Below are 25,430 nucleotides of genomic sequence, written 5' to 3'. Positions count from 1 at the left end.
GATTCTTGAAAGTTTCATGCGATTTTTCTTGACGTGAGCTTAGTGACATTTAAAAGTTCTGATTTTCAGCTGTCAAATGCCACTGTGAATGAAAGCAGATCCTTTTCCATTGCTGGATTCTCAGAATTGAATGTGACGTGCCTTTTTTTTTTTTAATGTTGTGTTTGTGTAAACTCTCTGAATTGCCCACAGGAACGTTAATTGATGCGAGACACAGGGGTTTAGATGTACCTCACAGTAGTAACATGAATGTGTGCCCGATGTAAGCAGGCTTGTCAGGAAGTGTACCCATAAAATGTATCCATACTGATCAATATAGACCTTTTCAGACAAGTTCTTCCAAAAGACGTCTACTTAAAAGAAGGTCAGATAGGTTTTTTTTTGCCTTTTCATAAACTGTTCTCTTGTTTTTGGCAGCATATCTCTATAATTTTCTCCATTGTATGGAGGTACAATGCCTTACATTTGTTGCCATACAACCAATGCTCATATGATTCTGCCTTGTGCATGAGGCTGTATAGTCGGTCCTCATTGGACTTTCCGCCTCTCTTCTGATGACTGTGCCTTTAAGAGTGTATGACTTGATTGGATTCCAATACGTAGTGCACAATTGTCATGCATAACACAAAGCTGACTTTGCAAATTAATTAGCAACTACCATGCTTGTCGTCTTATAATTTGTTTCCTTCATCCCCAATTAAACTGTCAAGCAACGTAACCGGTAATTCTTTCTAGTAGGTATTACTGTATTAGCAGCTCATTTTAATATCTTTAGGTTACTAGGTATATTGGCAGTTTTATTGACCACTTTTAAAAATAAATATGTTAAGAAGAAAACTAAATAATTTACCAATAATCTTCTAATTTTCTGCTATACATAAAGATATATTGGGTAGAATGGTGTAACTGTGAGTTTAGTTGTATAATGCAAAAAAAAAGTAATCCAGCACATTCAACAACTTGAGGTGCGAGATGCTATGGCTGAAATAAAAAAAGCAGACAAACACAAAAGATACAGCAACACATTGCTTTAAAACCATATTTTCTGCCAATGCTGAGTATACAGTGCTGTGGTTGAATGGCAGAAAACTTTGGCTTTCTGATAGGCCGCATTTACTGCTCACCCTGTTGTGAATTCTGTGGCAGAGCTCCCTCCTGTGGTCACAAGTGGTACTTCGGCTGATTCTCTCTATGAGCTTCCGTTGGTGGAGGAAAGTGGTACTGCGGCTTCTGAGTTTCCTTCCTCAGGTAATGTGGTGAAGTCGTTAGGTGCTGCTCTATTTAACTCCACCTAGTGCTTTGATCCTGGCTTCCAGTCAATGTTCTAGTATTGAACTTGCTTCCTCCTGGATCGTTCCTGTGGCCTGCTGCTCTGCATAGCTAAGTTCCGCTTTTGTTATTTTTGTTTGCTGTTTTTTCTGTCCAGCTTGCTTATTTGTTTTTTTCTTGCTTGCTGGAAGCTCTGGGACGCAGAGGGTGTACCTCCATGCCGTTAGTCGGTATGGAGGGTCTTTTTGCCCCCTTTGCGTGGTTGTTTGTAGGGTTTTGTGTTGACCGCAAAGTTACCTTTCCTATCCTCGCTCTGTTCAGAAAGTCGGGCCTCACTTTGCTAAATCTATTTCATCTCTGCGTTTGTCTTTTCATCTTACTCACAGTCATTATATGTGGGGGGCTGCCTTTTCCTTTGGGGTATTTCTCTGAGGCAAGGTAGGCTTATTTTCTATCTTCAGGCTAGCTAGTTTCTCAGGCTGTGCCGAGTTGCATAGGGAGCGTTAGGCGCAATCCACGGCTGCCTTTAGTGTGGTTGGAGAGGATTAGGGATTGCGGTCAGCAGAGCTCGTTCTATGTTTTTGGGTTATTGTCAGGTCACTGTATGTGCTCTGACTTCTATGTCCATTGTGGTACTGAATTACCTAATCATAACATCACCCGTAGTGATTTACCGTGTCAGCTGACAGTAGTTAACTGGTTAAAAGGCTGCTTTTTAAATTGATAACTTATTCTCAGGATAGATCATCAAAATCAGGTTGGCGGGGTCCATCTCCTGGCACCACAGCTGTTCTTGATGCCAGCGGCAGACAAGTGTTAACAGTTGTGGTATTGTTCATAAAAGCTCTGTCAACTGTGTAGGGTCCCTGACCGGTTGCAGAAGTTGTGATAGAATGTTTTCTCTGCTGGAGATCTAGCAGAACTCGGAATTCTGGGCCCTGCATAACCCCTCCCACACCACAGTTTGGCCACTTTCTGTGTACTTTCTGCATAGACAGAAATCTACTTGACTAAGGGTATGTGCACGCATTGCAGATTTGCCTGTGGAATTTCCTGTGCAGATTCTTCCCTCTCTTGCCAGAAAATGCAGGTGCGTTTTTGCTGCAGTTTTTGATGTGTTTTTGATGCGTTGCCCAAGGACCCCCCACAGCCAGTGGCAGACCCCCGACAGCCCACCGCAGACCCCCGACAGCCCAGCGCAGACCCCAAATAGCTGCACACAGACCCCCGACAGCCCGATGCAGACCCCCGACAGCCTGCCACAGACTCCCGACAGCCCGCCGCAGACCCCCAACAGAACGGCGCAGACTCCCAGCAGCTCCGCACAGACCCCCGACATCTAGCCGCAGACCCCCGACAGCCCGGCGCAGACCCCCAGCAGCCCTGCACAGACCCCCGACAGCCCGCCGCAGACCCCCGACAGCCTGCTGCAGACCCCCAACAGCCCGGCGCAGACCCCCAGAAGCCCCACACAGACACCCGACAGCCCAGCGCAGACCCCCAGCAGCCCCGCACAGACACCCGACAGCCCCGCGATCCCCGCAGACCCCCACGATCGCTGCAGACACACAAACACATCTTCCCCGCACACACACAGTCTCTGCCCACACACACAGACTTCGCCCCCACACTCCACCCACACACTCTTCCCCCCTCCCGATCTGCAGCGTTTCTCGCAGCAAAACCGCAGATCTTTTTGCTGCCAATGTGCCCGACTCAATGGAAGTCAATGGGTGCAGAAACGCTGCAGATTCGCACAAATAAATGACATGCTCCTTCTTTTAACCCACAGCGTTTTCAGTGCGGAGTTTTCCGCACCATTAGCACAGCATTTTTTTTTGTCCATTGATTTACATTGTACTGTAAACCACTTGTGGATCTGCAGCGATTCCGTGCGGAAAAAACGATGCGGATCCGCAGGAAATCCCCAATGTGTGCACATGGACTTAGAGGCGCGAGACACCTAGTCCTGTATAGGGTTTAGCGACTTTTCCTTTTTCTGAGGTCGAGTCGGGTTTCGCGAAACCCGACTTTCTCAAAAGTTGAGTCAAGTGAAATCGGCCGATTATCTTGAAAAGTCGGGGTCGGGGGATCGGCCGAAACACGAAACCCAATGCAAGTTAATGGGAAATCTCAATATATTTATATTTACTTCAGCGCGATATAACTGAAAAGCCGGTAATTCAATTGCCGGCTTTTAATTTCTTCTTCACAAACCCGACATGATATGAGACATGGTTTGCATACAGTCATTGACCTAGTTTCCATTCATTTGCTGGGGTTTTACAGCCACGAGCACAGCTGCATTAGCAGAGCTTCTGCCTTTAAAATATTTTAACCCCTTCAGATGGATTTACATCGTGGGACGTTACAGACCTACGGAAGGTATAAGATACTGTTGGTTTATTATTTTTAATTTGTTACAGGTCGAGGGTCTTCAGGTGGATTGAGAGTGCAATAAAATATTACAACAACCTGTCTGTTTATTTCATTAAAATACTTTGCAATATTGTGTGTGTGTGTTTTTTTTAACCATTTCATACAATTGGATCAATAATGGAGAGGTGTCATAATTGACGCCTCTCCATTATTAATCTTGCTTAATGTCACCTTACAATAGCAAGGTGACATTAACCCTTCGTTACCCCATATCCCACCGCTATACGGGAGTGGGAAGAGAGTGGCCAAGTGCCAGAATATCATCTTCCAGATGTGCCTTTTCTGGGGTGGCTGGGGGCCGGTGGTTTTTAGCCAGGGGGGAGCCAATAACCGTGGACCCTATCCAGGCTATTAATATCTGCCCTCAGTCACTGGCTTTACCACTCTGGCGGAGAAAATTGCGCGGGAGCCCACGCCAATTTATTCCGCGATTTAACCCTTAAATTTAATAGCTACAGCGCCGAAATTTTGCACATACACACTACTAACATTAGTAGTGTGGAATATGCAAAAAAAAGGGGGATATGACATGGTTTACTGTATGTAAACCATGTCTCATATCATGTCGGGTTTGTGAAGGAGAAATGAAAAGCCGGCAATTGAATTACCGGCTTTTCAGTTATATCGTGCTGAAGTAAATTTTAAATATATATATGTGTCTCAATGACATATATATATATATATATATATATATATATATATATATATATATAAAAAGAAACCCGACTTTGGAGCGAAGATCGCCGACCGCCGACCCGATCCCACAGTGGGATCGGGTCGGGTTTCACGAAACCCGACTTTGCCAAATGTCGGCGACTTTTGAAATTGGCCGATCCGTTTCGCTCAACCCTAGTCCTGTAGTGATAGTCCTACTTCTAAAACACTGATTTTATTGAAACTGCAAAGTGTAGCCTAGTAAGTGGCACATCACTAGAATCAGGGTCTCTTCCCCAATGTTATGCTGTTTACTTAGACATAAATGTACAAGGATAGGGGATACACAAAAAATACTATGTATATTTATGCATGTCGGTTATAAATACTTTGGTGTCAGTATGGACACAAATGGAAAAAAAACACTCTGATTAAGGCTACTTTCACACATCAGGTTTTCACTGTCAGGCTCAATCTGGTTAAATTTCAAAAAACAGTTTTTTTTCCCCATAGACTTTTATCAGTGCCGGACTGCGCCAGATGACATTGCGTTTTGTCCGGTTTTCGCCGGATCTCGCAAATCTGCCATTTCCGGTTTCTGGAGAAAAAGGCCATAGCAACGTTTTTTGTCTCCGGCGAAAAAGCTGGAAGCGCCGGATCCGGAAAATGACAGATTCCAGCGCCGGATTCCAGTTTTTTTAAACTGAGCATGAGCCATTTTTTTTAAATCCAGTAATCTAGATATGCTAGCCGGATCCGTCGAAAAAACGGATCCGTCGCATCAGTTTTTCACAACCTGCATCGGATCCGGTTTTTCCAACATTCGCCGGATTGTGCCTGATGCAAAAAACCTGATGTGTGAAAGTAGCCTAACAGAGGAAACCAACAAAGAGCAAAAACCGAGACACAGTTTGAACATTGAGTTCAAAATGTCAGGACAAAAAAGGAAATAGTATGAATAAAATTGCCTTTATTAAATAGTAAAACCTGACCAGAAAAAAAAACAGACCAGACCTCCATCAATGTACTCTATAATACCATGCTACTGCATATCTGTGCCATTTGCTATACATACATTGTTGGGATTGCCCTATATGGCACACTACAAGAGTGGTCCATAAATTGTTAGTTCCCCTATAAAGTCTATGAGAATACAAGCTTGGAAATTACCTGGATTTAGGGCGTTAACTTCCTATGGGAATCTTTGCCGAGTGTAGCAGGCCGATTCCTCTGCCCTGAAGTGCGTTGTACCTCACTTCTTCCTGGTGGTAAGCGTCAAGCCAGGTATAATGGGTTAAAGGGTTATAAAGGGTATAAAGGGTTAAAATCATAGATTCGGCTTTTCCATGATGTAAGTGGTAGTGTACATTCGTGATCTGCGGTCATCCTAGATCTCCTACTGCTGGCGTCACATGCTGGCGGTTTATCTCGCACATGTAGGTGGTCTTTTCTACATTAGTCTGAACAGAAACGCTATGCGCTGAGAATACTGTTGATGTCATTATCCCGAAGTCTTCTCCGATTGGCACATAGTGAAATGATACGTCCTCCTGTAATCCATATAACCCAGCAGTAACTCCCACCTAGACGCATACCCAGGAAGAAGCAAGTGAGGTGAAATGCGCGCCGGGGAAGAGGGACACATCAGCCTGCTACACTCGGCAAAGATTCACATTGGAAGCAAACTTCCTAAGTCTGGGCACTTTCCTTATTTATAGTCTCATAGACTTTATGGAGGAACCATCAATTCATGGACCAATATAGTAGTGTGCTGATTAGAGCAAATCCCAATAATGTAGGTATAATGAATGGCATAGATATACACTAGATTGGTATTATAGTACATTGATAGAGCTCTAGCCTTTTCCTGTATTGATCCATGTAACTCATAGACTTCTTCTTTTCTCTGGGATTGTATATGGAGCGCCCCCAGACACAGGGCCACGAGTTCTCGGTACCGGGCCTCTCTAGTTCTGTTCTGAGGCTGTCACGGTGGCTAGACCCGGTCCGTGACCCTGCTAAGGGGCGTCCAGTAAAGGGATTTGTACAGTCTATCAATGGTTCGTGACGCCACCTGTGGTGTTCGGTCAGGGTGACCGACGCTGCTGTGGGGTCCGCTGGGGTGATGGAATGGCAGCCGGATGGTATACCTTCCCACAGGTGAAGTATGTCCCCAGGGCTTCCCAGTAAGGTGGATGGTGATGGTGTGAGGTGTAGGTAATAATGAGGACACAAGGTTGCAGTCTCTTTACCTCTTTACTGAAGGCTTCAGGATCCTCAATCCAGAGTACGTTTAACAGGGCTCTCAGAGACCGGCCAGTCCGATGGGCACATCCAGAGTTTCCCTCGCAGATGGAAATCGTTGCCTACCAATAGCGCCTGTGTGTTGTAGTCCTACCCTGCTGAGCATTCGGAATAGTCCTCCCAACTGCTGTTCTCGTTCGTTCGTTCTCTACAGCTCTCTCGCTCTCTCTCGTTCTTTGGTTCCAGATGTTACTAGTTTCTAACGTCCCCCAGGTATGTTATGGAAAGGACGCCACCCGTTTGACTGGAAGGCTTGGAGGTCTTCCGGGACCCTAGAGACACCCCTCTCCCAATGTTGCCCCCTATGTCTTCGTAGGTGTAGAAGGTAGACAGCCAACCTATAATCAACTGTCCAGCGGAATTTGAAGTAAGGCTTGAAGTCAGTTACTCCTACGGTGATCCGGCCACTGACTACGCGCCTCAGTAAGATATTGCCTTCCTCTCTCGGCACGACTCTTACTGGCTCTCCTTTGTGCTGATCTAATTTACACTGTTCCACAATATTCTTCCCCTCTTGTCTCTCTCTTAGGATACCGCCGCAAGGTGTGCAGGCGCGGTTCCGTTACGTTCTGTCTGTCGCTAGGCACCTGCCAGGTTCCCACGCCTGACAGGGACCCCCCTGTGCCTTCTCCCTGCAACACCCCCTGCCACGGGATGTTGCCTGGTTCCAACCCAGTCAGCTTCTGACTAACTTCCTCCCCAGCCCCTAGTTTTACCAGTGTGAGGAGTGGCCCAATAAATAAAGCCTTTTGCTCCCCCTAGTGGCCGGAGTGTGAAGTGTAATGTGTTCTGGTGATACCTGGTCAGGATAACTCTTTAGTGCCATCAGACGTACCGCTGCTCCCCTTAGTGGCAGAGCGCTATACTGCAAAGACCAGGTCTCTGGGGCGCTGCACCCCCCCCCGGTTAAATCCAGTACTCCTGGACTGGGAAGAAGAACAACAATATAATGCAGTGAAAGACATACAAAATTTTGAATGCTAAGAACAAGTAAATAGAAAAGGTGCTTCCATTTATGGGAGGTAAGGACACTTGAACGTTACAAACAAAAATAACAGTTAAATATATTTAAATAACATTATGACTATAAATAACTCTCAGTACCCAGCCGGGCATTCTACTAAGTGCAAACTTTGGTTAACTTTTCCTTTAAGGGCGTGTACGCTGAACCCACTAAAGGCCTACTATCAAGTACTACAACAACTCAACTTTCTTTTCTGTTCTCACTTCACCAATGCAGGACCGCCTAGCTCCTTGGCTGGGCCTACTGTCATTCTACCGACCATCTTTCTACAGTTCTCAGGAGGACTCTCTCTCTAACCCCAGGAGCATTATCTTCGCAAAGTCTTCTTTCACTTGTAAAACCAGTAGGGAGCACCTTTAAGAAGGTGCAAACTATATACAAAACAGTTCTGAATCATTCACCGTCCATGATCCGGCAGTCCTTAAGCAATGATGAACTTGTACAAAAGTAGAAAAAGGGATGGAAGACAATAGGGATCCCGGGTAAACAAAGGGATCCCTAAGAGTTAAACCTGGACGGGTTTAAAGCAGCAGCAACATCAGGAAACAGTTAACTATTTACATTGTTCAGGTTTTCGAGGTTTAGTGTGGTAGTAGGTGACACGACATCAGCCGGTGGTGACCACGTCCCGGCCGGTGAAGGGTCTGGCTCTGTGTCACAGTCCCGTACCGTCGTCGTCGGATCAGCAGTGGTGATGCCAGTGGTAGACTCCGCAAGCAGGACACCACACGCCAAGGTGGCAGTGTTGTGTCCTGTGGGGTCAGGGGTCAGTGGAGTCCCGCCACCAGTTTCAGTCGTGATCGTAGATGGTGCGACCACTAGCGCACAGCGTTTGACTCTCTTGGCATACCACCCTCGCTCACTCCAGTGGCGGTTGTAGGTTACATGGTCCCCTCTGTACAAGTTTCGGAGTGGAGGTACACTGCGGGACTGGGGCTCCCCGTTGCAACTAGTCACATAGACCTTAGTCAGCAGCCCTGGCTCTAATATGAAGCCACAACCCCTCCCCCGGTGGAAGGCCAGCACAATCCCGTTTTATCAAACTCTCAGGGCAGCAATTGACGAGGGACACTCGTTCCTCGGGTCGGACAATCCGTTCCATTCGCTCCCGATCTTCCCATTGTGAGATCAGGCTTCGCCTATACTGATCCCAGGTGAAACTGATGACGTAGGAGCCCTCCTGTTGGGACCCGTCTGGCTGAAGCCGGGGAGCATTCCACTCAAAGACCACTCCCCGGGGGCTGATGTCGATCGGTATACCCAGAGGTGTCGGTAGCGGGGGCAGGATCCACTTCATGGCGTAAAAGGCCGCCACCACGATCTCAGTAGCGGGACACCAGTCATCAATGGGCTGGGGAGCGGTCACTGGAGCCGGAACGGTCGGTAAGGCAGGGGCGCTGTTGGTACCTGCGTCTGATGTGGTTCCACCGATGTCGGTCGGCTCCGCTGATGAGGACGCTGGAATCCGCTGCGGCCCTGACCGCGGCTCCCCCTAGGCGGCCTTCCAGCACAGCTCCGACTTCCATTTCCTCGCCGTCGCCGACCCCTCGTCTGGAGTCGGATGGTCCGGGGCCTCCTCCGGCAACTCCAGGGGATCCGGTTTCCCCTGTGACGGCAAGCCCTGGGCCGGCTCCGCTGTGCTGCGGTGCTCCCAGGTCCCTTCATCGTCGTTCCGGTACCCGCTGGTCGCCCTCTCCGCTCCTGGGTCTGCAGCAGCACACACACGAGGCTCCATCATCTTCTGGGGTTCGAGCTCCTCCATTCTTGAGCTCGTCCTCCTGCAGCCATAGTCGGAGTGGGCGGGTTCTGCTGTTCGCGCTGTTTTCTCAATCTCCTCCCATGACATGCCCTCCTTCTCCTGCGCTCCTCGTGGCGCGGCAATGGCGGCGGTTTTGGCGGGAATCATGCGTCAATAGCAATTCACAGTCTTTGCAATAAATCACAGTCCAACACGTTTCGATCACAGTTCCAAGGCACACATGACCCTATTCTTCAGGCTTAAGTACGATCCTGAAGACACAAAAGAGAATAGTAAAACCAAAAACACTCAGTTTGAAAAAATGTTGCGGTAATCCGCAAGTGCTAGTAAAAGATGTAAAAAACAGGGTATTTGGTTGATACGTTTTTTGCAAAAAATGTATACTAAGCTGCTCTACCAATCTTCACGGTATACCCTTATCAGAGCAGTCCTAACTAATGTATGCAATCCCTATCTGATGTATTTAAAAACCTGATCATCTGTATATAACCTGTGTGAACAGGGTTCAGAGAGGAAAAATCCATGTGTGCATACAGGGTAGAACAGCTTTTGTGCAGATAGCCCAAGAGGAGTGGTGGAACTCCCCAGTCTTGTAGACACAAGAGAACAATTATGGAAACAGGAACACATGGGCTACTTGCACAGTGAACAAGTCTGTATGATCATGTTCACACACCACCAAGAAACCTGAAGACACAAAAGAGAATAGTAAAACCAAAAACACTCAGTTTGAAAAAATGTTGCAGTAATCCGCAAGTGCTAGTAAAAGATGTAAAAAACAGGGTATTTGGTTGAAACGTTTTTTGCAAAAAATGTATACTAAGCTGCTCTACCAATCTTCACGGTATACCCTTATCAGAGCAGTCCTAACTAATGTATGCAATCCCTATCTGATGTATTTAAAAACCTGATCATCTGTATATAACCTGTGTGAACAGGGTTCAGAGAGGAAAAATCCATGTGTGCATACAGGGTAGAACAGCTTTTGTGCAGATAGCCCAAGAGGAGTGGTGGAACTCCCCAGTCTTGTAGACACAAGAGAACAATTATGGAAACAGGAACACATGGGCTACTTGCACAGTGAACAAGTCTGTATGATCATGTTCACACACCACCAAGAAACCTGAAGACACAAAAGAGAATAGTAAAACCAAAAACACTCAGTTTGAAAAAATGTTGCAGTAATCCGCAAGTGCTAGTAAAAGATGTAAAAAACAGGGTATTTGGTTGATACGTTTTTTGCAAAAAATGTATACTAAGCTGCTCTACCAATCTTCACGGTATACCCTTATCAGAGCAGTCCTAACTAATGTATGCAATCCCTATCTGATGTATTTAAAAACCTGATCATCTGTATATAACCTGTGTGAACAGGGTTCAGAGAGGAAAAATCCATGTGTGCATACAGGGTAGAACAGCTTTTGTGCAGATAGCCCAAGAGGAGTGGTGGAACTCCCCAGTCTTGTAGACACAAGAGAACAATTATGGAAACAGGAACACATGGGCTACTTGCACAGTGAACAAGTCTGTATGATCATGTTCACACACCACCAAGAAACCTGAAGACACAAAAGAGAATAGTAAAACCAAAAACACTCAGTTTGAAAAAATGTTGCAGTAATCCGCAAGTGCTAGTAAAAGATGTAAAAAACAGGGTATTTGGTTGATACGTTTTTTGCAAAAAATGTATACTAAGCTGCTCTACCAATCTTCACGGTATACCCTTATCAGAGCAGTCCTAACTAATGTATGCAATCCCTATCTGATGTATTTAAAAACCTGATCATCTGTATATAACCTGTGTGAACAGGGTTCAGAGAGGAAAAATCCATGTGTGCATACAGGGTAGAACAGCTTTTGTACAGATAGCCCAAGAGGAGTGGTGGAACTCCCCAGTCTTGTAGGCACAAGAGAACAATTATGGAAACAGGAACACATGGGCTACTTGCACAGTGAACAAGTCTGTATGATCATGTTCACACACCACCAAGAAACCTGAAGACACAAAAGAGAATAGTAAAACCAAAAACACTCAGTTTGAAAAAATGTTGCAGTAATCCGCAAGTGCTAGTAAAAGATGTAAAAAACAGGGTATTTGGTTGATACGTTTTTTGCAAAAAATGTATACTAAGCTGCTCTACCAATCTTCACGGTATACCCTTATCAGAGCAGTCCTAACTAATGTATGCAATCCCTATCTGATGTATTTAAAAACCTGATCATCTGTATATAACCTGTGTGAACAGGGTTCAGAGAGGAAAAATCCATGTGTGCATACAGGGTAGAACAGCTTTTGTGCAGATAGCCCAAGAGGAGTGGTGGAACTCCCCAGTCTTGTAGACACAAGAGAACAATTATGGAAACAGGAACACATGGGCTACTTGCACAGTGAACAAGTCTGTATGATCATGTTCACACACCACCAAGAAACCTGAAGACACAAAAGAGAATAGTAAAACCAAAAACACTCAGTTTGAAAAAATGTTGCAGTAATCCGCAAGTGCTAGTAAAAGATGTAAAAAACAGGGTATTTGGTTGATACGTTTTTTGCAAAAAATGTATACTAAGCTGCTCTACCAATCTTCACGGTATACCCTTATCAGAGCAGTCCTAACTAATGTATGCAATCCCTATCTGATGTATTTAAAAACCTGATCATCTGTATATAACCTGTGTGAACAGGGTTCAGAGAGGAAAAATCCATGTGTGCATACAGGGTAGAACAGCTTTTGTACAGATAGCCCAAGAGGAGTGGTGGAACTCCCCAGTCTTGTAGACACAAGAGAACAATTATGGAAACAGGAACACATGGGCTACTTGCACAGTGAACAAGTCTGTATGATCATGTTCACACACCACCAAGAAACCTGAAGACACAAAAGAGAATAGTAAAACCAAAAACACTCAGTTTGAAAAAATGTTGCAGTAATCCGCAAGTGCTAGTAAAAGATGTAAAAAACAGGGTATTTGGTTGATACGTATTTTGCAAAAAATGTATACTAAGCTGCTCTACCAATCTTCACGGTATACCCTTATCAGAGCAGTCCTAACTAATGTATGCAATCCCTATCTGATGTATTTAAAAACCTGATCATCTGTATATAACCTGTGTGAACAGGGTTCAGAGAGGAAAAATCCATGTGTGCATACAGGGTAGAACAGCTTTTGTGCAGATAGCCCAAGAGGAGTGGTGGAACTCCCCAGTCTTGTAGACACAAGAGAACAATTATGGAAACAGGAACACATGGGCTACTTGCACAGTGAACAAGTCTGTATGATCATGTTCACACACCACCAAGAAACCTGAAGACACAAAAGAGAATAGTAAAACCAAAAACACTCAGTTTGAAAAAATGTTGCAGTAATCCGCAAGTGCTAGTAAAAGATGTAAAAAACAGGGTATTTGGTTGATACGTTTTTTGCAAAAAATGTATACTAAGCTGCTCTACCAATCTTCACGGTATACCCTTATCAGAGCAGTCCTAACTAATGTATGCAATCCCTATCTGATGTATTTAAAAACCTGATCATCTGTATATAACCTGTGTGAACAGGGTTCAGAGAGGAAAAATCCATGTGTGCATACAGGGTAGAACAGCTTTTGTACAGATAGCCCAAGAGGAGTGGTGGAACTCCCCAGTCTTGTAGACACAAGAGAACAATTATGGAAACAGGAACACATGGGCTACTTGCACAGTGAACAAGTCTGTATGATCATGTTCACACACCACCAAGAAACCTGAAGACACAAAAGAGAATAGTAAAACCAAAAACACTCAGTTTGAAAAAATGTTGCAGTAATCCGCAAGTGCTAGTAAAAGATGTAAAAAACAGGGTATTTGGTTGATATGTTTTTTGCAAAAAATGTATACTAAGCTGCTCTACCAATCTTCACGGTATACCCTTATCAGAGCAGTCCTAACTAATGTATGCAATCCCTATCTGATGTATTTAAAAACCTGATCATCTGTATATAACCTGTGTGAACAGGGTTCAGAGAGGAAAAATCCATGTGTGCATACAGGGTAGAACAGCTTTTGTGCAGATAGCCCAAGAGGAGTGGTGGAACTCCCCAGTCTTGTAGACACAAGAGAACAATTATGGAAACAGGAACACATGGGCTACTTGCACAGTGAACAAGTCTGTATGATCATGTTCACACACCACCAAGAAACCTGAAGACACAAAAGAGAATAGTAAAACCAAAAACACTCAGTTTGAAAAAATGTGGCAGTAATCCACAAGTGCTAGTAAAAGATGTAAAAAACAGGGTATTTGGTTGATACATTTTTTGCCAAAAATGTATACTAAGCTGCTCTACCAATCTTCACGGTATACCCTTATCAGAGCAGTCCTAACTAATGTATGCAATCCCTATCTGATGTATTTAAAAACCTGATCATCTGTATATAACCTGTGTGAACAGGGTTCAGAGAGGAAAAATCCATGTGTGCATACAGGGTAGAACAGCTTTTGTGTCTACAAGACTGGGGAGTTCCACCACTCCTCTTGGGCTATCTGCACAAAAGCTGTTCTACCCTGTATGCACACATGGATTTTTCCTCTCTGAACCCTGTTCACACAGGTAATATACAGATGACCAGGTTTTTAAATACATCAGATAGGGATTGCATACATTAGTTAGGACTGCTCTGATAAGGGTATACCGTGAAGATTGGTAGAGCAGCTTAGTATACATTTTTTGCAAAAAACGTATCAACCAAATACCCTATTTTTTACATCTTTTACTAGCACTTGCGGATTACTGCAACATTTTTTCAAACTGAGTGTTTTTGGTTTTACTATTCTCTTTTGTGTCTTCAGGTTTCTTGGTGGTGTGTGAACATGATCATACAGACTTGTTCACTGTGCAAGTAGCCCATGTGTTCCTGTTTCCATAATTGTTCTCTTGTGTCTACAAGACTGGGGAGTTCCACCACTCCTCTTGGGCTATCTGCACAAAAGCTGTTCTACCCTGTATGCACACATGGATTTTTCCTCTCTGAACCCTGTTCACACAGGTTATATACAGATGATCAGGTTTTTAAATACATCAGATAGGGATTGCATACATTAGTTAGGACTGCTCTGATAAGGGTATACCGTGAAGATTGGTAGAGCAGCTTAGTATACATTTTTTGCAAAAAACGTATCAACCAAATACCCTGTTTTTTACATCTTTTACTAGCACTTGCGGATTACTGCAACATTTTTTCAAACTGAGTGTTTTTGGTTTTACTATTCTCTTTTGTGTCTTCAGGTTTCTTGGTGGTGTGTGAACATGATCATACAGACTTGTTCACTGTGCAAGTAGCCCATGTGTTCCTGTTTCCTTAAGTACGATCCTGTTCGTGACGCCAAGTTGGAGCGCCCCCAGACACAGAGCCACGAGTTCTCGGTACCGGGCCTCTCTGGTTCGGTTCTGAGGCTGTCACGGTGGCTAGACCCAGTCCGTGACCCTGCTAAGGGGCGTCCAGTAAAGGGATTTGTACAGTCTATCAATGGTTCGTGACGCCACCTGTGGTGTTCGGTCAGGGTGACCGACGCTGCTGTGGGGTCCGCTGGGGTGATGGAATGGCAGCCAGATGGTATACCTTCCCACAGGTGAAGTATGTCCCCAGGGCTTCCCAGTAAGGTGGATGGTGATGGTGTGAGGTGCAGGCAATAACGAGGACACAAGGTTGCAGTCTCTTTACCTCTTTACTGAAGGCTTCAGGATCCTCAATCCAGAGTACGTTTAACAGGGCTCCCAGAGACCGGCCGGTCCGATGGGCACATCCAGAGTTTCCCTCGCAGATGGAAATCGTTGCCTACCAATAGCGCCTGTGTGTTGTCGTCCTACCCTGCTGAGCATTCGGAATAGTCCTCACAACTGCTGTTCTCGTTCGTTCGTTCTCTACAGCTCTCTCTCTCTCTCGTTCTTTGGTTCCAGATGTTACTAGTTTCTAACGTCCCCCAGGTATGTTATGGAAAGGACGCCACCCGTTTGACGGAAAGGCTTGGAGGTCTTCCGGGACCCTAGAGATGCCCCTCTCCCATTGTTGCCCCCTATGTCTTCGTAGGTGTAGAAGGTAGACAGCCAACCTATAATCAACTGTCCAGCGGAATTTGAAGTAAGGCTTGAAGTCAGTTACTCCTACGGTGATCCGGCCACCGACTACGCGCCTCAGTAAGATGTTACCTTCCTCTCTCGGCACGACTCTTACTGGCTCTCCTTTGTGCTGATCTCGTTTACACTGTTCCACAATATTCTTCCCCTCTTGTCTCTCTCTTAGGATACCGCCGCAAGGTGTGCAGGCGCGGTTCCGTTACATTCTGTCTGTCGCTAGGCACCTGCCAGGTTCCCACGCCTGACAGGGACCCCCCTGTGCCTTCTCCCTGCAACACCCCCTGCCACGGTATGTTGCCTGGTTCCAACCCAGTTAGCTTCTGACTAACTTCCTACCCAGCCCCTAGTTTTACCAGTGTGAGGAGTGGCCCAATAAATAAAGCCTTTTGCTCCCCCTAGTGGCCGGAGTGTGAAGTGTAATGTGTTCTGGTGATACCTGGTCAGGATAACTCTTTAGTGCCATCAGACGTACCGCTGCTCCCCTTAGTGGCAGAGCGCTATACTGCAATGACCTGGTCTCTGGGGCGCTGCATATAAGATCACTGGTGTTTTTTTATTCAATTATAAAGCCATTACATTATAAAGCCAATAGATGGTGGCCCAATTCTAACGCATTGGGTATTCTAGAATATGTATGTAGTTTATTTATGAAGATTTAAGAATAATGCAATGAATACACAGGATTCGGCCGGCCGGGCGTGACCAATCATCGAAGCGTGGTTCAAATTCTGCGCCAATTCGCAGCCGGACTGCGCCTGTCGCTGATTGGTGGCGCCAGACTGGGCGCGACCAATCGGTGAAGCCAGGGCCGGCTCCAGGTTTTTGAGGGCCCCGGGTGAAAGAGTCTCAGAGAGCCCCCCCTTTAACACATACCCCAATTCATGATGCACAGATACAACAGAGACATATAGCACAGCCACACAGCATATAACACAGCCTACGTAGTATATAACACAGCCCACGTAGCATATAGCACAGCCACGTAGTATATAACACAGCCCATGTAGTATAAAACACAGCCCAAATGGCATATAGCACAGCCACGTAGCATATAACACAGCCACGTATCATATAACACAGCCACATAGTATATTGCACAGCCAACATAGTATATAGCACAGCCACATAGTATGTAACACAGCCACATAGTATATAGCACAGCCACGTAGCATATAACACAGCCCACGTAGTATATAACACAACCCACGTAGTATATTACACAGCCCACGTAGTATACAACAGCCCATGTAGTATATAGCACATCCCACGCAGTATATAACACAGCCACATGGTATATAGCAGTGTGAGCACCATATCCCTGTTAAAAAAAATAAAATTAAAATAAAAAATAGTTATATACTCACCTTCCGGCGGCCTCCGGATCCAGCCCAGGCCTTTAGCGATGCTCCCGCCAGGTCCACTCCCCGTGATGCTTTGCGTCAATAACCCGTGATGATGTCGCGGTCTCGTGAGACCTCTAAGTCATCTGCGGTCATTACCGCAAAGCATTACTGGGACAGGAGCATCGCAAGGAGCGGGAAAAGCAGCCGGGGACGCCGGAAGGTGAGAATATCACGATTTTTTTTTAAATTATTTTTAACATTACACCTTTTTACTATTGATGCTGCATAGGCAGCATCAATAGTGAAAAGTGAATTGGTATTTAAATCCTGCCCCAATATCGCTGATTGGTCGAGACTGGCCGGGTGCGACCAATCAGCGACGCAGGATTTCCGTTACAGACAAACAGACAAACAGACGGAAGTGGACCTTAGACAATTATACAGTGGGGCAAAAAAGTATTTAGTCAGTCAGCAATAGTGCAAGTTCCACCACTTAAAAAGATGAGAGGCGTCTGTAATTTACATCATAGGTAGACCTCAACTATGGGAGACAAACTGAGAAAAAAAAATCCAGAAAATCACATTGTCTGTTTTTTAAACATTTTATTTGCATATTATGGTGGAAAATAAGTATTTGGTCAGAAACAAAATTTCATCTCAATACTTTTTAATATATCCTTTGTTGGCAATGACAGAGGTCAAACGTTTTCTGCAAGTCTTCACAAGGTTGCCACACACTGTTGTTGGTATGTTGGCCCATTCCTCCATTCAGATCTCCTCTAGAGCAGTGATGTTTTTGGCTTTTCGCTTGGCAACACGGACTTTCAACTCCCTCCAAAGGTTTTCTATAGGGTTGAGATCTGGAGACTGGCTAGGCCACTCCAGGACCTTGAAATGCTTCTTACGAAGCCACTCCTTCGTTGCCCTGGCGGTGTGCTTTGGATCATTGTCATGTTGAAAGACCCAGCCATGTTTCATCTTCAATACCCTTGCTGATGGAAGGAGGTTTGCACTCAAAATCTCACGATACATGGCCCCATTCATTCTTTCATGTACCCGGATCAGTCGTCCTGGCCCCTTTGCAGAGAAACAGCCCCAAAGCATGATGTTTCCACCACCATGCTTTACAGTAGGTATGGTGTTTGATGGATGCAACTCAGTATTCTTTTTCCTCCAAACACGACAAGTTGTGTTTCTACCAAACAGTTCCAGTTTGGTTTCATCAGACCATAGGACATTCTCCCAAAACTCCTCTGGATCATCCAAATGCTCTCTAGCAAACTTCAGACGGGCCCGGACATGTACTGGCTTAAGCATTGGGACACGTCTGGCACTGCAGGATCTGAGTCCATGGTGGCATAGTGTGTTACTTATGGTAGGCCTTGTTACATTGGTCCCAGCTCTCTGCAGTTCATTCACTAGGTCCCCCCGCGTGGTTATGGGATTTTTGCTAACCGTTCTTGTGATCATTCTGACCCCACGGGGTGGGATTTTGCGTGGAGCCCCAGATCGAGGGAGATTATCAGTGGTCTTGTATGTCTTCCATTTTCTAATTATTGCTCCCACTGTTGATTTCTTCACTCCAAGCTGGTTGGCTATTGCAGATTCAGTCTTCCCAGCCTGGTGCAGGGCTACAATTTTGTTTCTGGTGTCCTTTGACAGCTCTTTGGTCTTCACCATAGTGGAGTTTGGAGTCAGACTGTTTGAGGGTGTGCACAGGTGTCTTTTTATACTGATAACAAGTTTAAACAGGTGCCATTACTACAGGTAATGAGTGGAGGAAAGAGGAGACTCTTAAAGAAGAAGTTACAGGTCTGTGAGAGCCAGAAATCTTGATTGTTTGTTTCTGACCAAATACTTATTTTCCACCATAATATGCAAATAAAATGTTTAAAAAACAGACAATGTGATTTTCTGGATTTTTATTTCTCAGTTTGTCTCCCATAGTTGAGGTCTACCTATGATGTAAATTACAGACGCCTCTCATCTTTTTAAGTGGTGGAACTTGCACTATTGCTGACTGACTAAATACTTTTTTGACCCACTGTATATATAGATGTTGGTTAGTAAACTGAAGCAGTAACCACTTTGAATCTCCAATTTAATGACTGTGTTGCCAGTTATTTGTGACTTTATTCCTAACCTGGTGTGCTTTTTGTCTGTTATTATTGTGTATTCCATTCCTTCTTTTGACCACACTACTTGGATATCCATTCTGTACTGCACCTTAGGGCAGTCTCACACGTCCAGATAATTCCGGTACCGGAAAAATCGGTACCGGAATTATCCGTGTCCGTGTGCCCGTGCGTTTCTGTGGCACATCAGTGTGGCACACGGGCGGCACACGTGTGCCGCCCGTGTGCCCACTGTGTACCACACGCACCGTGCAAGAGACAGCGCTAAAGTTTAGCACTGTCCCCTGCATCTGGTGCTCAAGCCGCCATTCATATCTTCTTTGCAGCAGCGTTTGCTGTAGAGAAGATATGAATAATCATGTTTAAAATAAAGATCTATGTGCCCACCCCCCTCCCAACCCCTGTGCGCCTGCCCGCCCGCTGTTCTTAAAATACTCACCCGGCTCCCTCGCTGGCTGGCGCTGCTTCCTGTCCTGGCCGCACCTTCTACTGTATGATCGGTCACGTGGGGCCGCCGATTACAGTCATGAATATGCGGCTCCACCTCCCATAGGGGTGGAGCCACATAGTCATTACTGTAAATGAGCTTCCCCACGTGACCGCTCATACAGTAGAAGGTGCGGCCAGGACAGGAAGCAACGCCAGCCAGCGAGGGAGCCGGGTGAGTATTTTAAGAACAGCGGGCAGGCGTACAGGGGGTGGGCACATAGATCTTTATTTTAAACACGATTATTCATATCTTCTCTACAGCAAATGCTGCTGCAGAGAAGATATGAATGGCGGCTTCAGCACCAGTGGGGGGGACAGCGCTTACTGTATCGCTGTCTCCTGCATGGCACACGAACTGCACACGGACAACGTCCGTGTGCGGTATGTGTTTTACACGGACCCATTGACTTTAATGGGTCCGTGTAATCCATGCACATGGAGACACGTTCCGCAAATAATCAATGACATCTGCACAGATGCATTGATTTTTATGTGTCTACGTGTGTCAGTGGCTCCGGTACATGAGGAAACTGTCACCTCACGTACCAGAGCCACTGATGTGTGAAACTGGCCTTATCTGGTGTGCCTCTCCTGGTTCTGGTGCCAGGTATATGCCAGAAAACAGACCTGTTCTTACTGCTGGATCTTACACCTGACTTCAGCCACAGTAGTTCTTCAGCCACAGAACTTCTGCTTGCTTCTGACATGATAGTATCCCACCAAGGTTAATCATATCCGGACAGTCCTCCTCATGACTGTAGTGCTTCATCATCATTACTCTCTTGTTCTACCGGTCTACTGCTTCCAGCTATGATTACTCTAAGGATCCCAACCTGGGGATTCACTTGCAACCAAAACCATTCTTTCTTATGGGAGGCAAGGTGAATCCAGTAAATTCTGCACCCCAATCTAGCGTTTGCCCAAACAAATATGGTGCTGAAGTCATTGTTCCAATAAAGCAAATCCTAACAATATAGGAATTATTTTCAATGGCATAAATTGTCGGTGCACATTTTTATCAAATTGTGCAAACCCAGCACACATAGGAACTAGCCATGATCTGCTCTAATTTACAACAGCCTTGGACAGATGGTAAGAAGTGTATAGCTGAAATACATGCAGACACCCTCGAAATGCCAAATGCAAAAACAAGTAGCCCAAGACAAATTCAAAGTAAACTTTCAGTTGCAGACGGCTTTGGATGGAGTACAAAATGAAACACAAGGGATACAGCAGCTCACTGCTTTGGGTGCAAAGATATCCATAAATGTTGAATATGTTAATTATTTTCAACTGGTGTTTTTTTAATAGAGCAGAATGTAATAGGCAACCCTGGTAGCTCAGTGGTTAGCACTGTTGCTTTGCAGCTCTGAGGTCTTCGGTTCAAATCTCGACAAGAACAACATTTGCAGAGGAGTTTACATATTCTCCCATGCTTGTGTAGGTTTTCCACTTTCTTCCCTCACTCAAAAGATATACTGATAGGGAATCTAGATTGTGAGCTTCAATGGGGACAGTGATTATGTCTGTAAGGCCGGTTTCACACGTCAGTGGCTCCGGTAGGTGAGGTGATAGTTTCCTCACGGACCGGAGCCACTGACACACGTAGACACATTAAAATCAATGCATCTTTTCAGATGTCATTGATTTTTTGCGGACCGTGTCTCCGTGTGCCAAACACGGAGACATGCCAGTGTTCGTGGGAGCGCACGGATTACACAGACCAATTAAAGTCAATGGGTCCGTGTAAAACACGTACCGCACACGGACGTTGTCCGTGTGCAGTCCGTGTGCCGTGCAGGAGACAGCGCTACATTAAGCGCTGTCACCCCCACTGGTGCTGAAGCCCCATTCATATCTTCCCTGCAGCAGCACAGGGGGTGGGAGGGGGTTGGGGACCTGGATATTGATTTTACACACTAATATTCATATCTTCTCTACAGCAAACGCTGCTGCAGGGAAGATATGAATGGGGCTTCAGCACGATGCCGGGGACAGCGCTAAACTTTAGCGCTGTCTCCGGCACGGTGCATGTGGTACCAAGTGGGCACGCGGGCGGCACATGTGTGCCGCACGTGTGCCACACTGATGTGCCACAGAAACGCACCGGCACACGGACACGGATAATTCCGGTACCGATTTTTCCGGTACCGGAAATATCTGGACGTGTGAGACTGCCCTAAAGCGCTGTGGAATATGATGGTACTATACAAGCAAATAAAATAATATTTCGATCTTCCATTCTCTGAGTATGCAGAAATTGAACAGCACTCAGATATCATCTGAGTGCAGTCCGATGGTTTCCACTCACACGTTGACTTGCATGGCCAAGTGATATCTGATTAAACTCTGGCATGCTGCAAATTTATTCCTCAGATCAAGTCGGTCTGAGGAAAAATTGGACATGTGCACAACCCCATGGAATAACATTGCTCCGAGTACAATCTGATGTTTTGTCGGATTGCACTTGGATGGAAAAATTGGTCATCTGCACAAGCCCTAAGCCTTAGACTCCAGAGGGGTGATTCTGTTTGTGTAACTGTTATGATAGAGCAATTCACTTAGTAAAATAGGTAACATTCTAAAAACTGCAATGACCCTACTGTTTTCTGTACAGACTAGTGATCCTGACCTCACAGTCCCTAGTGGATCATGTGTGAGCTGAGATAGCCCTAACCACAGACTAGATGGCAACCTGGACTCTGCTGTGTGAAAGGCTGTTGAGCTCTTCACTTTCTTCCTAAAGAACCGGAGGGCAGAGTAGAGTGCAAATAACTTACAGAAGGCAAAGTGTGCTGAAATAGAAAGATCCCAGAGCGAGTAAATCAAACCACAAAATTCAAAATAACAGATTAAGTATGTACCAATAGAGAACATGCCGCCTACTTCCTAAAAAGAAACATAAAATAGGTACAGGGTAAAGAACATAAACAGCACAGAGATAAACCCTAGCTGGTCTTTCACTAACTGGCTTACACTACAGCAATATAACATACAAATGAGACTATCACCAGCAGGAAATACCAGAAGAGGGGAAAGTATATAAAGCCGCACCCGAAAGGTCATAGGGCTGACAACTGAGTAAATTAAACACTTGTTACCCTAAAAAGACTGAAGTAAGGATAACAGAAACTAAAAACCTGCTGAAAAGACAGATCTGCTGTGGTTCTGCAGACAGAGAAGCTGACTACAAGCAATGGCACAAAGATTCAAACCCAGGCACATGACAGTAATGTCCCATCTGTAGGGTCCACATGACAGCCCATGTGTGCCTTGGGATTTAGCACTAGAAACCTGCTCTTTTACTTGCTTCTCATTTCAGCATCGGTCATAGCATTTAAAAAAAAAGTAATATTATTAAAAATTGAAAATCCGACTCAAAAATTACTTTTTTCTTTTATTGAAGAAATATAATTCTGATTACATTCATGCGATAATTTTCGCTTTATTAAAAAAACAAAAACAAACAGAAACAAAGCAAAACCTATGGTGTTAAATAACAGACAAACTTAAAAAATGAAAACTAAAAAAACTGTTATGGATTTTTGAAAAAATAATAATATTTCTAATATAAATATATATAAATCTCAATATGCATTGAATATCTTTTAAATGCGGAAAATAAAAAGGATCGGTCTTGTGGAGAGATAGTGACATCAATGTTGTCACAGCTCAATGTCTTTTATGATAGAACAGAATTCCCCCCCAGCCACATCCAACTCGCGGGTCTTATGTTACTTGTACACTTGTGTTTAAATGACTTCATTTTTCCTGTATGCTTTGTCAGCATTCACTAACCATCCCAAAATTCAATAATGTGGTTGAACTTCCTTATAAAATCAGGAAATTCCTATTACCCTTTATCCGCAAACAGCCTAATCCTGCCCCGAAAAACTAAGTAAACAAGCTCAGACAAAGGGGAGTTAATCCAGATAAAATCGCTTTTCGAAAAGTCTACTCTTCGAGAGGCGTGATGTCAAAATTATTTTTTTTAAATATTAGATTATTAAATTTTTTATTTATTAAAAAAAATGGATATTTATATTTGACCATAAAATACATTTTTTTTTTACCCAACCTCAAAGAAATTTCTTAAACAAAGAGAACATTATTTCAGACTTGAACATTTCTGTCTGCCTATTATCATTAGTTATATGCTAAGACTGGCTAATGTGTAGTGAGCGCGGCTAATGTTCATTTTGTCTTGAAGACAGGTTGCCGCTTGTCACAGGAAGATGGGGAATAAATGACAGCTTTGAACCCTGTACCTAGCAGGCATATTAGACTAAAGAATTGCCAACATGATGAAAAATTATTTTGTCAAAAATTTGTAGGTCACTGTGATTTTCTAATGTATTTTGTGATTAATTCCGAGCATAGATCAGTATTATGACCTTCCAGTGCATCACTTAATTGTCGCTTGCTCTGTGCTCTTAATATATCGACGCTGCATCTGCTTCATGGGATTTTTATTAAATGGCATTTTTTTTTTATGCATGTGGGTTACTGGAACTGTAGGTTTCTCCTGAGACAAACCATGGGGAATCTGGAATCTATACCATTTTGTCATTTTAATATTTATCCCTCCATGGATAGGGCCTAAGTGGCAAAAATATACTGTGGGATATATTTTCTATGAACCATCTGTACTGCTGATATCCTAAGGCAAGTCGTTATTAGGGTAATTAATGGGTAAATATTAATTAACATCGTAAGCATGACACTGTTGGAAGGCTTTGTGTATGTAGATGGGGACTATTATTATAATGTAAGCATGAGAATATATCATGTGATCAGATGATTTGTGATAAAACAGATCGTATGGCATAAAACACAGCAAGGGAATGAATATCTAATCCTTTTGTTTATGACTATATTGAATGTTCCAGAGAAATCAGCAGCAAAAAAACAGTAAAAAAAAATTAGCAAAAAGAAATCAGCAAAAAGTTTACTAAACCAAAAAAATAGCAAGGAATCAACAAAAAATTATTTAAAAAATGGCAGCAAAGATAAGCAAAAAAATAGGAAGTAAAAATCAGCAAACATAGCAAAAAATAAATCAGCAAAAAAAATTAGCAAATAAAATAAGTAAATAAAGAAAAAATCACCCAAAAAATAGCCAAATAAATCAGCAAAGGTTTGGCAAAACAAAATCAGTGAAAAAACTGCCAAAAAATTCTGCAACAATTTAGCAAAAAAAAAAAATCAGCTGAAAAATAGGAAAACATAAATAGCATAAAAAAATTTGCAAGAAAAATTGGTGAACAAAAAAAAATCAGCCAAATAAATCAGCAAAGGATTAGCAAAAAAAAATTTGCGAAAAAAACAGCAAAAAATAGATACGCAAAAAAAAAAAATCAGCAAAAAAATTCTACACGTTTTATAAGTAACAAAGAATCTGCAGCCATAAAGAAAGCAAAGGCTACGAAAAAATGGAAGAATGCAGCTTTAAATATAAAGAAAGCTGGGAAATGAAAAGGTTTGGTGCGTCCCCGACTCGCACTCTGTGTTTTATGGTGGCTCTTATGCTAGGCTGAGTGTCAGCGTTAATGTATGTAGATTTCATTTCTGACTTGTGATTATTTGACTGTTCATTTTACCAAGATTAATGGTGTGTCTGCTATCTCCTGAATGCAGTGCTAGCCTTATCTTTAATAAAAGAGATGAGGCCATTAATCAGACTTTGTCAGCAGCCCTGACTAAGACATTAAATGTACTGTATGGGATAGGTAAACATGGGACAGACCATTCCTTACTCCACTACATCAGGCAAAAAAACACTCATTATATTTATCATAATTTCACATCTGCTGTTTTTGAAGCAATGTACCATGAGGCCATAAACTGTATTACAACTGTGCATAAATTCCCCTGATTTGTGGACGGACTGACTAATTCTTAAAGT

The sequence above is a fragment of the Ranitomeya imitator genome, chromosome 1 (assembly GCF_032444005.1).
Source record: "Ranitomeya imitator isolate aRanImi1 chromosome 1, aRanImi1.pri, whole genome shotgun sequence".
In the NCBI taxonomy this organism is placed as follows: Eukaryota; Metazoa; Chordata; class Amphibia; order Anura; family Dendrobatidae; genus Ranitomeya; species Ranitomeya imitator.
The sequence above is the reverse complement of the archived record's forward strand: the minus strand, read 5'-3'. Positions refer to the sequence as shown.